Source organism: Pyxicephalus adspersus, chromosome 1 (genome assembly GCF_032062135.1).
Source record: "Pyxicephalus adspersus chromosome 1, UCB_Pads_2.0, whole genome shotgun sequence".
NCBI lineage: Eukaryota > Metazoa > Chordata > Amphibia > Anura > Pyxicephalidae > Pyxicephalus > Pyxicephalus adspersus.
Window position 1 is genome coordinate 108395332 of NC_092858.1, and position 16762 is coordinate 108412093.

Below are 16762 nucleotides of genomic sequence, written 5' to 3' on the forward strand. Positions count from 1 at the left end.
GCTCTAATTGAATTCTAGCAGTTTCAATGCACACTGCTTATACCACGGTGATGTACCATCAGCAAGGAGAAAGTCACAAGTTTCTCATACCTAATTACCTAAATTTCAGCTGCAAACTCTAAAATAATACAGGTAAAAAAAAAACTAATGGTTAGGTTGATACACTTAATGGGACTTTCTCTAACTTACTATATTTAAGCCTTCCTGACAGAAGATGGATGCTAGACCACATCTACCAATGAGGTACAACATGTATGACACCAATGGGCTATGCAATCCATATCTTTGTGGAAATTTGGAAAGTCAGAATTTGTAAATGTACCTCTTTACAAACACAAATAAATCAAAGATGGAGAGTATGAAAATACCATGTGCATGGGCAACCTCCTGCAAGTCCAAAAATTAGAATGTGATGTGGGTAGAAATGAACAGAAGGTATACACATTTCTCAATACCTCACATAATCCAAATATATGAGAATTTTTCCTCATTTTAAAACAATGATCACAGACATAAGACTTTATTTAAGACCCAATGGCCAAATGCAAATCCGGGAACAACAGTGTATAAATCAAATAAAGCCTAATATATTTGAATAATTTATGACAAACCACATTCAAATATTTAAGATTTATGGCCATCATTAGGGCAGTGGATTCCCTGTGGTTTTTAATGAGTATATCTTGGGGCTCAATAAGCAAGGATAGCCATTTAGTTTATAAAAAGTAGAAACCATAAAGAATAAGAAACCATAAAAAATCCTTCAACAGAATGAGGGGTCTATATATACTTTTTGTTTGCCAACTCTGTTTCATGCTTTTTTACTTGGTTTGGTTTGCTTTTCTGTCAGATTTACTTTTCCCCATTTCTCCTTTTTAGTGGTTTAGCTAGCAAATAAACTAATCAAAAAGTTGATGACGTTAACTTTTAAATAGGAACTATTTGAAAACACCTAAAAAAACACTTGTACAAATGCTTGCAAATGGCTTTGCAGGAGTTTTTAATGCCTAAAGCCTTAGGAAGAAATGGTGAGATCCCACCCAATTTTAAAACCAGGCACTTCAACAGAATTGGAACCTTCCTAGATCACAAATGTAGGCAGCAAGCATGTGCGTCTCCTATCCATAAAAGGTGTTCTTTCTTGTCAAAAAAGGAAGCAGGGAAAAACCGTAGATACCCAATCCCTTTTGGTCAAACCCCAAACCATATATATATATTCACATTTACACACAAACCAAACTGGCTACCAAAAGTGACAGTGATAAAGTTAATAACAATACCATGGTCACCTGTAAATAACCAAGGAGAAGAAACTATTTACTATAAAATCTGGAACATCAGGGAAAACAGACATTCACCAGCCACAATTTTAGGTATACATGTACACAAACTGCTAGGTAATGCAACAATCTAATTAGCCAATCACATGGCAACAAAACAATGCATTTAGGAATGTAGACATTGTCAAAAACCTGCTGAGGTTAAAATTTCAGCATCAGAAAGAAAGACAATTTAGTGACTTTGAACATGGCATGGTTATTATTGCTATCAAGTCCATATAGATCAAAATCCCAGAAAAATGTTTCCAGCACCTTGTTAAATTTATGTGAAGTTCTGAAGGCAAAAGGGAGTCTAACTTTGTACTACCAAGGTGTAACCAATAAAGTGGCTGGTGAATGCATAAACAGTGTCCGTATTATGTTTTCGGTGCATCTAAGACCCCCAAAATTATTGCTGCAAATCCAAAATATTATCTTTGGTCTACAAGAACTGTGCATGTGTAAATGGTGTACAGTTTTATAAGAGTCCATCTTACTTATTATTGGCACTGTCAACTATGTAATAAGTTTCCCTTCAACAGTAAAGTCCAATCTTTCATGAATAAAATAATACCAATAAATGGTTAAAAGCCATTGTTAGAAATGGTTTCCAGTTTTTCACCATCTATTTAGTTATTTCACCATCAACACCAGTTTCACACAATATGAAAAAATGGTAAATATAATAATGATGATAACTAAACATCAACCCTAAGTATACAAAGTAAATGAGGGTATATTAATGCATGCAGGGAACAAATTTCCATTATAACAAAAAAATATAGCACATTCAAATGTCCTATTTCAGAAACAATACTCATAATTAAGTACTTCTCTGATGTAAGTAAATGTAAAGCCCAGAGCATAGTTGTATTGCTACTAGTGTGAAGTTCAGCTAAGATAATATACAACCTGACATTCACATTATTGTAATCTGGATTATGTACATTACAAAAAGTGTTTTCATTTTATTTCAGATATGATGTGTTTAACAAGTTCATTTGAGTGTAAACAAGTGTAATGATATAGGTGTAGGTGAGTGCTATGGCCTGATGTGTGTTCAGGTGTCCTGTCTGCACTCTCCCCCTGGCCCTGGAGCCTCCCACTGGCCTGTCTTCAGCAGAAGATCAGCAAACATAGATAAAGGCAGCAGCCTCTGCTCAACTTCCTCTGTCTGCTAAAAGAGCTTAGAAGAAGGTGGAGGAACACCTTTTTGGATTCAACTGTAAGTGTTCATGTTTATTTTAAATCTGCATGGCTGCTTGTGTGTACTATGATGGAAGGTTGTGTGCATGTTTCTGGATAAAACTGCAGGACTATGTGTATGTTTGTATGTATGATGCAGGAATGTATGAATAGTGTATAGTGTATAGTGCATATTGTGTGTATGTTTGTGTATAGTGCCTATTGTATGTATGTTTCCGAGTAAAATGTAGGGCTCTGTGTTGTGTGTATAGTATATATGTTTGTGCATATGTTTTTTTTTTCTGTATAGGACAAATTATGTCTAAGCTTAGTGCAGGGCCATAGCTTATTGTGTGTGTATAGTGACGTGTTGTATGTATGTTTGCAATAGTGCAGGACTATGTGTATGTTTGAATTTAAAGCAAAGAATATGCTAGTTAGTATGCTAAATTTATAATGATTTATTTTTTAGTGAAAGCGGCACCCCATTCACAATGGCAAAAAATGTGTCAAAAACACGATAAAGTCTGCTGTTTATGAGCACTTTACATTATCAAGTGATGGGAAACATTACGTGTGCCAATTTATTCTTGAAGATGATGGTGAAAAACAATGTGATCCAAAAATTAGCAGTTTCAGTGGGTCTAACAAAAATGCACCTACAAGAGCATCAAATTTGAAAAGACACTTGCAGCTTTTTCAAAGTGTTAGAAGTTGTGAATGAGAAAGATATTAATGAAAATATTCCATCTATTTCTAGGATAAAAAACGTTTAGAAACTAACTCTCTCTACTGGAGACAAAACACTAATAAGAAGATGATGGCTTTGTAGTCTGGTTGATACGTGGTGAGGTTAAGTTTCATGCAGGCGTTGAGACTTCCATCCGTTAAACGTGATCGTAGGTTGGTCTTAATGTTCTTTAGATGTGAGAAAGGCTGCTCACATGCATACGTAGAGCCAAACATTGTCAGTACAGCAATACTCACACGCTGCAGTGTGTGGTATGTGACAGGAAGCGCGTTCCAAGTTTTGACAATCAGCTGGTCCGCGGGTTGAAGTTTTTTCATTTCTCTCCACTTGTGTTTGCTCGCCAACTCTGCTTGCTGTCGTGCAAGTCTTTCCAAATCTTCATTCAGTGACTTGAACTTATTCACCCACTGGTCTGAGGCCTTCAGGTCAGCAGCTTGTAGCTCAAAATCTCTGACGGAGACACTGAGGATGTAACTCAGGTCGGTGCTGTCCACTGCACACTCATGTGGATGGGTGATGAACTTAAAAAGACGAGTGCGCTCACGAAATTCTCCAAAGCGCACTTTGAATGACTGCAGGAAATTAGATGTGAAGCCCGCTAGCTACTGAAGATAAAGATGTTGAGCAGGGTCACTTGCTGTGCATGCATCTTTAAACTCTCCCAGTTTTTCAAAGTACAGTAAACGACCTGTTTCAATGTCGGCGATGAAGAGTTCTAGCTTGTTTTAAAATGCAAACACTGCTTGTTGAAGGGATAGGACTGTATTTCCAACACCTTGCATTTTCACATTGAGCTGGTTCAGATGTTCAGTCATGTCCACGAGATAGTAGAACTTCAGGAGCCACTCAGTGTTAGCTAACTCAGGATGCTCGAAGTTTTTCATTTCAAGAAAAGTCCGGATTTCGCTCAGACAAGCCGCGAAACGTCTGAGCACCTTCCCTCTTGACAACCAATGCACATTGCTGTGCAGAAGCAGACCAGGATAACTATTCCCAACTTCATCCAGCAGTGTTTTAAACTGGCGATCATTTAAAGCTCGGGCAACAATAAAGTTGACGACCTGAATGACCAGCGACGTCACCTCACCAAGCTGCTCGCCACACATCTGAGCACAAAGCGCCTCCTGATGTAGGATGCAGTGAAAACTTAGGATGGGTCTCTTTTCATGTTCACGAAGAAGCTCTACGAATCCTCTGTTTTTCCCAACCATGCATGGAGCACCATCAGTACACACCAAAATAAGTTTATCCATCGGTGGATTTTTTTCTTTAGCGAGCTCAGTGAAAGACTTGAACAAATCCTCCCCTCTTGTTGTCCCTTTCATAGGCAAAACAGAAAGACTTTCCTCACGTAGTGTGTCACCGACAGCATACCTTGCAATCATGCTGAACTGGGATAAATGGCTTACGTCTGTTGACTCATCCAAAGTGAGAGAAAAGAATAGTGCTGCATTTATGTCCTTAACTTCTGTTGCCTCAATTTGATTTGCCATCATGATGGTATGATCGTGAACAGTTCTTGCCGACAGAGGCATGTCTTTTATTTGTTTGATTATCTTGTCTTTATCCGAAAAGTCGTCAAAAAGTTCATTGGCAACATCAAGCATGAATGTTTTGGCATACTCCCCATCTGTGAATGGCTTTCCGTTTCTCACAATTGCTAAAGCACCAGCAAAGCTATCTGAATTCCAGTCACCTTGTTGGGTCCAAACATGGAGTTGCTGCTGAGTAGCTTGCACTCTGCACAGTAGCTCTTGACATGCTTTCTTCCTGCTGTCCCCTGCAGAATATTTTGATGCAAATGTAGTATGGCGTGTGTCGAAGTGCAGCTTTATATTTGACCGTTTCATCAATGCAATTTTATCATTGCATATTAGACACACTGCAGAACCTGCTCTCTCCACAAAGGCAAATTCCTCTGTCCATACCTGCTGAAAAGTACGATACTCATCTTTTTTTCTTTTAGCCATCTTCTTCAATAAAAGGGTTTTTGCAATTAGCTAGCTGACTGAGGTGAGGAGGATACCACCCCAGGTAGTGGTCCGTGGGGCAGGGCAGAGGTAATGAAGGCAGGGTAGCCAATTGCGGGTGTAGCTGGTGGGATGGACCCTTACGTCAAGGCAGGTTAGGCCCAAGCCAGGGACTCAAATTTCGGTCAGTGGTGGAAAGTGCCTTAAATATGCCTAGTACCTCGATGGGGCCACATACAAAAGATGAGGACTCACCCAGCAGAGCAGGGGGCAGCTTTCAAGGATGAAAATTCACATTCGCGTGGGCCGCCGACGGGAGCTAGGCCCAAGCCAGGGCCTCGATTTGCGGCTGCCCATGCAGGAGGATGCGGCTTCAGGCCCGTTCGGCCGCTGATGCTGCGGGGCAAGGTAGGGTGGGTGCAGAGATGCCGGATGCCGGGTCCCAAGATGCCGGATGCCGGGTCCCAATGATGCCAAATGCGATGCGGGGGGCGTGGCCTGCGCTCGGCGGATAGAAGACATGTTCTAAAGCTTAGAACACAGCTTTTATCCGCGGAGCGCAAGCCACGCCCCCTGTAATTCTTTTTTTAAAGATTTGTCAGCGAGCCAGATGCAGCCATCAAAAGAGCCACATCTGGCTTGCGAGCCATTGGTTCCCGACCCCTGTTCTAGAAGATTTTGAAATTAAAAAGGAACACTTTCTATGTATTGTGACAGGGAATGTTTTTAATATGTTGGGACACAATTGAGAAAATGAATAAAGTAGATGAAGAAAATGACAGGCAGATATGAAAGGAAGACAGTTCTGCAAGTATTGGAGAAAGTGAAAGCAAAGATTATAGTGACATTTTGGATAAAACTGTTGAAAAAGCATCTAAGCATACTACTATTCAACATATGCGTTGTGCTGTTCATACTCTGCAACGTGTAATAAGAGATGGATTGAAAGATCATTATGCAAGTACTCTAATTGGCAAATTGAGGCAAGTATCTGTTGCAGCCAGGGCCCCTAAAACAGATGCTATTTTGAAAAGACGTGCAGTAAAGGGAGCGATTTTGGATCAAACAATGCACTGCGGAAGCACTTATTTGATGGTAAAGCATTTGCTTGAACAACTGGACAATGAAAATGTTTTAACTGAAAGCCAGTGGACACAAGTAAAAGCACTGGAAAATCTACTTTCTAAACCCTTTACTGTCACCAAGAGTTCGCAATCTGAAGATTTAACACCTGGTAAATTCTTCTTGAAATGGAAGAGCTTGATATATTGCCTGAATGAAAGTGGAGGGTTAATAGCTGATGGCATTGTATCTTCAGTGAAGAAAAGAGAGAATCTCTTACTGGATAATCAAATCTTGTTAGCTGCTATTTATGTTGATCCAGTGAGCCGAATTTTGTTGGGCGATGACCAGACAGATACTGCAAAAAAGGCCCTCTATGATGTAGCAGTCCGCATAAAGGGATTACTACCTGAAACACCTCCACTGGATGAAGCTATAAACACTGGTAACTCATGATCATCCTCTTCAAATGAAGAATTAGACTTTGATTCCTACTTGGACAAAATGGAACTTTCAACAGTAAAGCGACGTCGCATATATGCGTAAAAGATAAACAACCAGAAAATGTTCAATTAAAGAGATTCCAGCAGGAGTTTTTAAAGAGTTAAAAGAAGTAGAAAAGTATGATCGCTCATCGAAACTAATTGCAGAAGAATCTATCCCTGTTTATCCCGAGATTATTAGTGATGTGGCTAGAACCGTAACAGCAATGCCAACCACCCAAGTCAGTGTTGAAAGACTATTTTCAGCTCTAAAAATAATCAAGTCAGATTTAAGAGCTTCTATGAAAGAGGATCTGGCAGAAGCAGATCCTCTTAGAACAACACTAAATTAAGTTAGTTTTGGATTGCATTTAACAGCTCTTCTACTGTACAACTTTGTTCCAGTTTTAATTTATAAACTGTTTTAGGTTTTCCAACTTTTGATTTTTTTCATGTAGCTTTGTTTTTGTTTTAAAACTACCAAAGAATGTGGTTCATATTTTTAAACTGGTTAAGTTCCTGTTCCCGATTTTTGTGCATGCTCTTCTACTACTTTATAGCCACTTGATAAAAAAAAAGAAACAAGAAACAAAAAATAAAAATATGTAATAATTAATTAAATTATTTATTAATCATCAATCACTTTCTCCTCCTAGGTATTTAGGCAAAAAGCTAAACATTTTTGTATAATATTTTATGCAATCCTGCTTGTTTATTGTTAAAAATACATTAATTAGCCTGTTTATTCTTATTACTTCTATTTAGAGAACATGTTCCCAACAGGATTAAGAAATGGAGAGTATGGTGGTAAAAATAGGGGTTGGTGTCCCTTACTTTCAACCAAGCTTCTTACTAAGCTAATTTTATGAAAGGGGACATTAAAATAAAATAAAATTGAGGAACGCTTCTTGATTAAGGGCTCGTGCTTGTGACCTAAAGTGGAGGGTTTCATTTTTATTCCTCACACAACAAATTGAATAATTTCTGAAACGCACTCCAGCCACAACATGCACCGCCCTTTTCCTAAAAAGAGATCTTCCCCTTTTGGTTCTCATTTAGATGGTAAAACCTACTTCATCAAGAAAGTAGATATTTTTTTCCATCTTCCATAGCAATGAGATCAATGATTTTGTTAGCATAGCTAAGCCTTTCTTGAAGAGAGTGGGAATCATTGCGCCTTGCAGGAATTACAGAAGTTCTTTTAATTTACCATTGGAATTTATCAATGCTTCTATCCATTGTTAAAAAAGAAACGTTAATTCCAAATTTGGCAAATAATTGATCCTTCATTTCCAAAGCCTATTCTGCAATCTTCGGACATTAACCTGCGTAACTCCTCCTTATGGGCTTCATCCAACAAATTTCTCAGACTTCCTCCTGGTAATTTTTCCACTCTACCGGAGAATTCATAGGGTCCTAATAAATTTGGGTATGGTTGTACAATTACAACCCAAAACCATTGCTATCTGGGAGGCATCACTTCCATTCAGATAAATGTCTACCACTCTTTGACGTTCTGCATTACTTCATTCACTGGCCATAAGAGTAAGTGCAATACTAAATATAAAGCTAATAACTTTGAAGATAAAAATATGAATTATATTGTTATCCTAAAACTTAGTATAAATCCCTGAAATAAAGATATTTAATTTAAAATTTTATAAAGTAAAAAACATAATAACTGACAAATCATCAATTTATTTTCATATATTTTTAATATTGTTTCTTGAAAAAAAAAATGTTTATGGTAAAAAAATATTGTGGTATACAGTATTTAATTTTATAATAAATTTATTGATTTATGAATAATTAGGGGGTCTAAATTTTTTTGTGAAGTTTGAATGCAAAAGTGTGCAGATAAAATGAGAAACCCTGTAAATACAGAGGAAGTCGGAGTCGGGGGTACCAGAAACTGAGGAGTCGGAGAGTCGGAGTGAAAGGATTTATCTACCGAATCCACAGCCCTGGTAATGACAGCTTTCATATTAATATGGGTTTGTTTTTATTTTTTCAAAAAATGACCAAATTGATGGTATACTGAATTTGGGAGAATCCTCATTTTCATGCATAAACAAATGCCATCTTAGTCAAGGTAATGCTCTAGCACCTTTTGCATGTAATTGATTTAATACTGTTAGTTGTCACACTGACAATTACCACAATGTAAGATATAAATCCAGCTCCAACTACTAATCACTGGTATGAACATGAGTGAAAGAACACATGCTACAGGAATACAATATACCTATATACTGCATACAGTCACTAACATAACAATTCTTTATTTGCAAAACATGATACAGCATATACAATGACTCAATTACAACAATACAACGCTAATGGCAAACCTAAATTATCATAGTATATTTCTTTGCCTATTTAAATTAGCATAGTATATTTCTTTGCCTGCAGCAGTGCAGTACAAATGCATGAACAAAGAGATGTTACTCTGCCATGAGCACCAAGGTACCACTCCCATTTACATACAGCTTTAGCTCTGCACCTCAGTCCTGACATTTCCATTCACATCTCTTCACAATCTTCTCCAATCACATTTCCATTCACAATCTCTTCATAAGGCAGGGGTGTCAAACTCAAACATAAAAGGGTCAAAAATCAAAAACACAGTCATGTTCACAGGACAAATTGTTTATTAGGATTTTAACATTTATTGAACAGTCTCAAACTGACAATGTTTTATTCCCCCACTCCGAAAAGCTGTGTATGTGCAGCCCCCACTTCATATTTCTCTAGAGCCACATTTGGCTAAACCTCTCCCTGAATTTATTAAAAATTTTAATTGATATTAAGAAAAAACAGAAATATTTGTATATATATATTGACTAATCTACTCAGTGTTTGACATTATTACCTTTTTACAATCATGTTGCTTGTTGCTAAGCATACTAATCCTGCTGCATCAAGCCTTGCATCACAGAGTCGGATCAATAAAGTATCCTCAACGAGCCTTTCTAAAGTCACAGAAATACTGATGATCATGTATCTTGCTATTTATTGAGAAAGGAAAATGGCGAAATGCATCAAGATCTGAGATTTCTGTTTCATGATGTTGAATGTATGAATTTGACTTTGAGTACCCTACCTATCTAGTAATCTATTATGACAGGTGAACTGTGCAACACTGAATAAAAAATGTTTTATACCAACAAAAAAAAACGTTCAAATACTCTTTTTTACCTTTTTAGGGGTTGGCTTTATTACTTGCCTTGTTATCTAATAGGCGGACATCCATTTCTGCATCCTAGCAATATACTTTTTATACAACCAAATTTAAATGTGTTCAGAAGCACAGGACAAATTTCTCTCTTAACCTAACCAAAAACCTTTAGGCTTAAGACATAGTTTTGGTACTTTAACTGCTAGAGTTCTTTTATAGTGTTCTGTTTTGTATTTTTGACTATTTAGTAAAGCCTTTGTACAAGATCACTAGAAGCCTACCCACTCTGAGTCAGTGCAGGTTTAGTAATTTTCAAAGTTTTACACCAGGTTGGCATTTCATATGATCAAGGTAAGTTGCCCCAAAGAAGAACAGACAGACAGCATTTGCTCTTTAACCACCTGGGCGTTTCACTGATGTCTAGATTTCTGTACCAAAAGCGGTACACTGTTTTTCATGAAATTCTTTAGACAACTTTTTTCTAATTTTGGTTCTGTACATTACCACAATTAATTTTAAATGAAACAACTCAGATGCAGTTGAACTGCAGACTTTCAGCTTTATTCAGTGGGTTGAACAAAAGATCGCATAAAAATGTGAGAACCTAAAGTCTTTTTTTTTTTTACACAATCACTTCATTTCAGGGGCTCGAAAGTAATTGGACAATTGACTCAAAGGCTATTTCATGGGCTGGTGTGGGCAATTACCTTGTTATGTCATTATCAGTTAAGCATATAAAAGGCCTGGAGTTGATTTGAGGGGGGGGGGTGCTTGTATGTGGAAAATTTTGCTGTGAACAGACAACATGCGGACAAAATCTACAGTTTGGTGCAGACTGCATAAAACTAAATACAGAGGCTACACAGCAAGGTGCAAGCCACTCATAAGCCTCAAGAATAGAAAAGCTAGATTGGACTTTGCTCAAAAACATCCAAAAAAAGCCAGCGCAGTTCTGGGAAAACATTCTTTGGACAGATGAAACCAAGATCAACCTTTACCAGAATGATGGCAGGAAAAAAGTATAGAGAAGGTTTGGAACAGCTCATGATCCAAAGAATACCACATAATCTGTAAAACATGGCGGAGGCAAGGTGATGGCATGGGCGTACATGGCTACCAGTGGCACTGGGACACTAGTGTTTATCCATGATGTGACAAAGGACAGAAGCAGCCGAATGAATTCCGAGGTGTTCAGAGACATACTGTAGACATACTGTCTGTTTAAATCCAGCTAAATGAAGTCAAATTGATTGGGAGGCGTTTCATGGAACGGAAGATGGAAAATTACCCAAAACATACTGCCAAAGCAACCCAAGAGTCCAATAAAGCAAAGAAGTGGAATATTCTTGAATGGCCAAGTCAGTCACCTGATCTGAACCCAATTGGGCATGTGTTTCACTTGTTGAAGACTAAACTTCAGACAGAAAGGCCCACAAACAGCAACTAAAAGCTGCTGCAGTAAAGGCCTGGCAGAGCAAAAAAGGAGGAAACCCAGCATCTGGTAATGTCCATGAGTTCAAGACTCGGTTCCCAACCAAGTATTAGAAGAGAACATTTTATTTTCAGCTTTTTAATTTGACCAATTACTTTTGAGCCCCTGAAATGAAGTGATTGTGTTAAAAAAGGCTTTACTTCCTCACATTTTTATGCAACCTTTTGTTCAACCCACTGAATTAAAGCTGAAAGTCTGCAGTTTAACTGTGTCTGAGTTGTTTAATTTAAAATTTGTGTGGTAATGTACAGAACCAAAATTAAAAAAAGTTGTGTCTGTCTAAATATTTATGGACCTAACTGTGGATCACTTCAAATTGTCTTAAGTCAGAACTCACTAATGAAAAATATTTGCTTTTGGTTGTATAATTCACTGGTACACCACACCAGGTCAACTTTTGTGGGTTTTTCCAGGCCTAAGCAAATGATAGTTTGCCCAAATCTCTGGTCACGTGCCCAAATCTCAAGTGCCCAAATTATAAGTGCATGGGAATTAATCCAGGGAATTCCATCATCATCATCATCCTCATCCTCATCCTTCTCTACTAACATCACTGCTGAATGAATTCACCATCTTCATCTGCCTGCAACTAATGTTCATTTATCTCTAATTCTACAGGTACGTTTCCCATTCTGCCAAACCTCAGCACTGTGTTTGCGATTGTTTTCCCCTGCAACCCTCATCTGATATTGTATATGGTACGTTTCCCATTAATCCCTATTTAATGTACAGCGCTGCGTAATATGTTGGCGCTATATAAATCCTGTTTATTAATAATAATAATAATAATAATAGTTAATTATTTACCCAGCATGTTATAGTTTGATTAGGGTTTTGGTATCAAAGATAATTTAGTCCTTGCCTTCTATCATCTTTCTTAATCTGAAATCTACACAACCTTCTATCATATGAGTTTGCCAAGTTCTAATCCAATAAACATAAGTATAAAGTACTTTGTCTCCAAATCCTTTGGTACATTTCTCATTCCTTTCCTTTGGTAACCAATTAATCATTCATTCTTTTGGTAACCAATTAATCTAGGCCTTCTTATACTCTGATCGCTATTGATACAAAGTCATTTTCTGTTTTTATTAAGCATTTTAATTTAACCTCACACATTTGCCTACTTATTGGTTGGACGTTAGACAGCACCTTAAAGTACCCACAGGTAAGTGGGGGTTTTTTAGGTTAAAGCTACCCTAAGTGTGACTCGGGATTACCGCTATTTGCAGGTAAAATCCACCCCAGGTAAAGCTACCCCGAGTCGCATTCGGGATTACCGCTAGGGGGGTTAAATTTTGAATGTTTCATTGTGTATCTTGCAATTGATAAGTCAATGTTAATGCTTTGTGATTCTGTTTGTAGCTATATTGTTTCATTGCAATAATATGTATTTTATACCACCTTTAAATGTTTGTTCTGCATAAATATTTTCTTATCCAGTTTTACACCCTTGATAGATCCAAATTGCATATTAGTTTTGCAAGTATTTTTTAAATGTAATATTTCATAGGCCATTTATGAAATTTGGCTTTATATGGAAGTGTGGGTTTACATGTGTTTGGTGTTTGTGTGTTTTTTTTATTTTGTTAGGTAAACTTAGTGGTGTCTGTGTGGTCTCTATTATTTAATCTGACCTTTTTGAAACTGTGGTTATCTTGAATAAGGTTGTTTTAATAATTTTTTAGTTTTTTTTTTTATGTGATCTCGTTTACAATCTCTCAGGATCTTGTACCTTGGGTCCGCCAATACAAACTCACTATGTGCACGTGAACTGTGTTCCCCAGCAGTTCAAAACCGCCTGCCACTTTTGCAGAGAAGGCGCATCATCATTCGGGTAAGTTTTTTTTTTTTTTTTTGTGTGTGTATTGTTTGTTTTGCTTCATCTGTACATACATGCATATATGTATGTATACATTTAAATGTGTTTTTATATATACATATAAAAGAGAAATTATAGAGAGAAATAGGCAAAGAAAGTTTTTTTGGCATATTGCTTAATATGTATGTACTTCAAATTGAAAAAAATAGCCTATTTCTTCCTATGATTCTGATGTAATGGGCTTGGCTCAAAGCTAGTTTAAGAATTTAAAGGAAAGCGTGCAGCCTTCTCTTCCTCTTGGTTTTTTAACTGTTCATACATATACATGCACATATTTAGATTCAGTCAAGTACTAGTTTGGAGTGAAAACCATGCATATATTTGTACTAATTATTCATGGATAAAATGACAAATCCTTTAATAACAATGATTACTTATTGTAAGAAAACAGGTTGAAGAATTGCTAACCAATAGAGACCATCATTTTAAAACAGACACAAAAACATTGCAGCAACATATAAAGCTAACAATAATGAAGATTACAAAAAGTCACATCAATGCATACCATACAAGCAAACTTCGACTTTAACTTTAAAACTTGGTTATGTCCCTCACAATCCTAATAGGTTTGTGTTTGTGGCATCATTTTGAGCTTCTGAGATCATTCAGAATTTAATGACAGGTACAGTTGACCTTCTTGTATAGAGTGTAAAACCTACTTGATGCCAAAAAAACACTGTCCCTAAAACAAAATGTTCAATAAGCACAGAACTCACCAAAGCCACCCAAAACAAAATGCATTTAAATGTCTTTCAAACACACCTAAAGATGCAGATACATAATGCACCAATCTGAAGTAATCCTTCCCCTTCTGTTTAAAGGAAAAGGAGTACTTACATAGGTGTCCTTGTCACCGCCTATGTGAACAATTTCTATTGGTTGTCTATTGTTTTCTATTTCTAACCAATTTCTATTTCTAACCAATTTCTATTGGTTGTCCTCTTAGTATACATAAGAGAAAAATCTGCAGCAGTGACATCAGCAGCGGAGAAACATGCTGAATATTTCTTGTTAAGAAAAAAAATAATGCAGGATGGGTTAAAGTGGGCTACCATTTTGCTGGATTTTACGGTTAAAGTATATTATTATTATTATTATTATTAGTAATATTATTATTATATTATTCATAAACAGGATTTATATAGTGCCAACATATTAGGCAGAGTTGTACATTAAATAGGGGTTGCAAATGACAAACAGATACAGACAGTGACACAGGAGGAGGTGGGGGAAGTATCACACCAAAAATTGTTTTCTTAAATTTTAAACACATTACAACTTATTTAGATATTTGGAGATTACCCATCGATTTTCCTTATAGGAAGTAGGGATACCTTTTAAACAGCAACAAACAGAATAAAATGTAATAGATGTGTTCATGTTGCACATTTTCCTTCACTTTCTCTTAGGTGGAAGCAGCAGGACACAAACTGAGGGTAAGTAGCCCTAATGAAGTCTAAGTCCCCTATTATTATTATTGTAATTTGTTTTTTTTTTTGTGTTTTCTATGTGTTCGGTGATTGTTGTATTTTTGTCTGTTTCCACCAATACTGTATTGGATTCTATTACTTATCCTGGACTCTACATTTTTTGAACATAGCACTTGCAACTTTGGACGTGGACATATACTTTGCTTAGACAAGAATTCTAATTTATGTTCACTCTATCCAAAATTAGAACAAAAATGTATTCAGCTTGACATATATTTGAAGGAAAAGGAAAAAAATCCTAAAAGTTGAGTTAATGTCATATTTGACAACTGCCCCATTGGCAGATTTTATTTCTATTCTTGTGACAACCCAAACATTTAAAGTTATACTTGATTGTGGTCATCAGGACATACAGAGAGAGGAAAAAAACTAGATAAGAGTTCTGCCCTCCATCCAAAAAAATAAATAAATAAATAAAAGGTTTTGGCTTTAGGGTAAGCTTAGGTTAAAATAAAATTTAAAAGTGTGTTACTTAAGCATGTACGTAAGTATTAAGTATGTAAGTATTAGGGCTGGTAATACTTTTTCCTCCTACTGAAAATTTCAGATGGCTGGCTGGCAACAATAGTGCAGATCAGGAAAGTCAGAGAAAAGTCAATGGTTCCTATTAGTATTTCTTTGTTAACAACCAAAAGTACTAAATCCCTATTTAATGTACAGCGCTGCGTAATATGTTGGCGCTATATAAATCCTGTTTATTAATAATAATAATAATAATAATAAAAAACATGACAATCAGCAAGACTGTTAGGAAAATGGAAGGTTGGTAAGTTTCGGTCATAATATGCTTCCTTTTAAATTGAACCTTTCCTCAACTTTTTCTTTAATGCTCAAAATCACCATTCAGCTTGCAGGAGCAGAAGTAACCCACTGTAAGCTACTAATTACTTAAGTTTTCACAGGGCTATAGTCCCTCCCCATAATTTAGCACTGGTGCTTGGCACATTGCCATCACATGCTCCTAAGTCACAAGCCCCTATTTGATTTTTAGTTAATAAATAACTCGTTGCCAAAGCAGTGTTGTCTAAATATTTAGCCAAACAATAAAAAAATAAATATACTGCCCATAAAACATAAGCTGATGAGTTTGATTTTTCTTAAATAGTGTTATTGTACTTTCACATACACATAATTGACTTTGCTTGGGAGACAACAGCAGCATAAGGTACACTGTCAAACCAAAAAAATATGTCCACAGAACAGTAAAAAAAGGAATAAAAAGTGCTATCTAGCAAAAGGTGGTTTTCAGTTGTTATTCTATACTTGTTAAGAGGAATGGTGGCTCTGTGGCTAGCACTCCTGCAGCAGTAGAATACCAGGTTTAAATCTCAGCCAGGACACTGTCTGCAAGGAATTTGCACCAGTTTCCACAGTATACTCCAATTGCCACCCAAATTCAAAAACACACAAATAAGTTATTTGGCTTCCCTAGAAATTGTCCTGAGCCTTTGTTAAACAGTAACTAAACTCAAAACAGCCCAAAAAAATACCCTTATCTTCAGTACAGAAGGGAAGTTCGATCAATCCGGGGGTGTCTTGCATCTGGTCCCGCGTCATCCCGGAGCCGGCGCCGCCATCTTTTTTCTTCCTGGTTCTTCATCCTACATCACCCGACCCAGGCGTGATATCGGGTGACGTAGGATGAAATAAAATTTGCCGATCTCACTGCGCGTGGGTGAGGTCAGCAAATTTTTCTATTTGCACGAAAAAGCTTTTAGGCATGCGCAGGAGGAGCACCCAGGAGTCTCCAGGGATACGTGACGTAGGTATCCCGGGAAACTTTGCGCTCCCATTCATTCTCAATCTGCCTTATACCCAGATAATTTGAACTTTCACTTACACTGCTGAACTCACACATCATATGACCAGCAAGGTGGGAAGCTTGGGATAGTTTATTAGTTCAGCATGGATGATGCCTATTTAAAGTTAAGGTCATGGGTCTGGCAGTGGC

General features: G+C 37.0%; 1 protein-coding gene across 3 annotated transcripts in view; it reads right to left on the reverse strand.

The window, feature by feature from the left end:
• Nucleotides 1–16762, reverse strand: part of NAV1 (neuron navigator 1) — a 202700-nt gene that overhangs the window by 184576 nt on the left and 1362 nt on the right. The window lies entirely within an intron of this gene.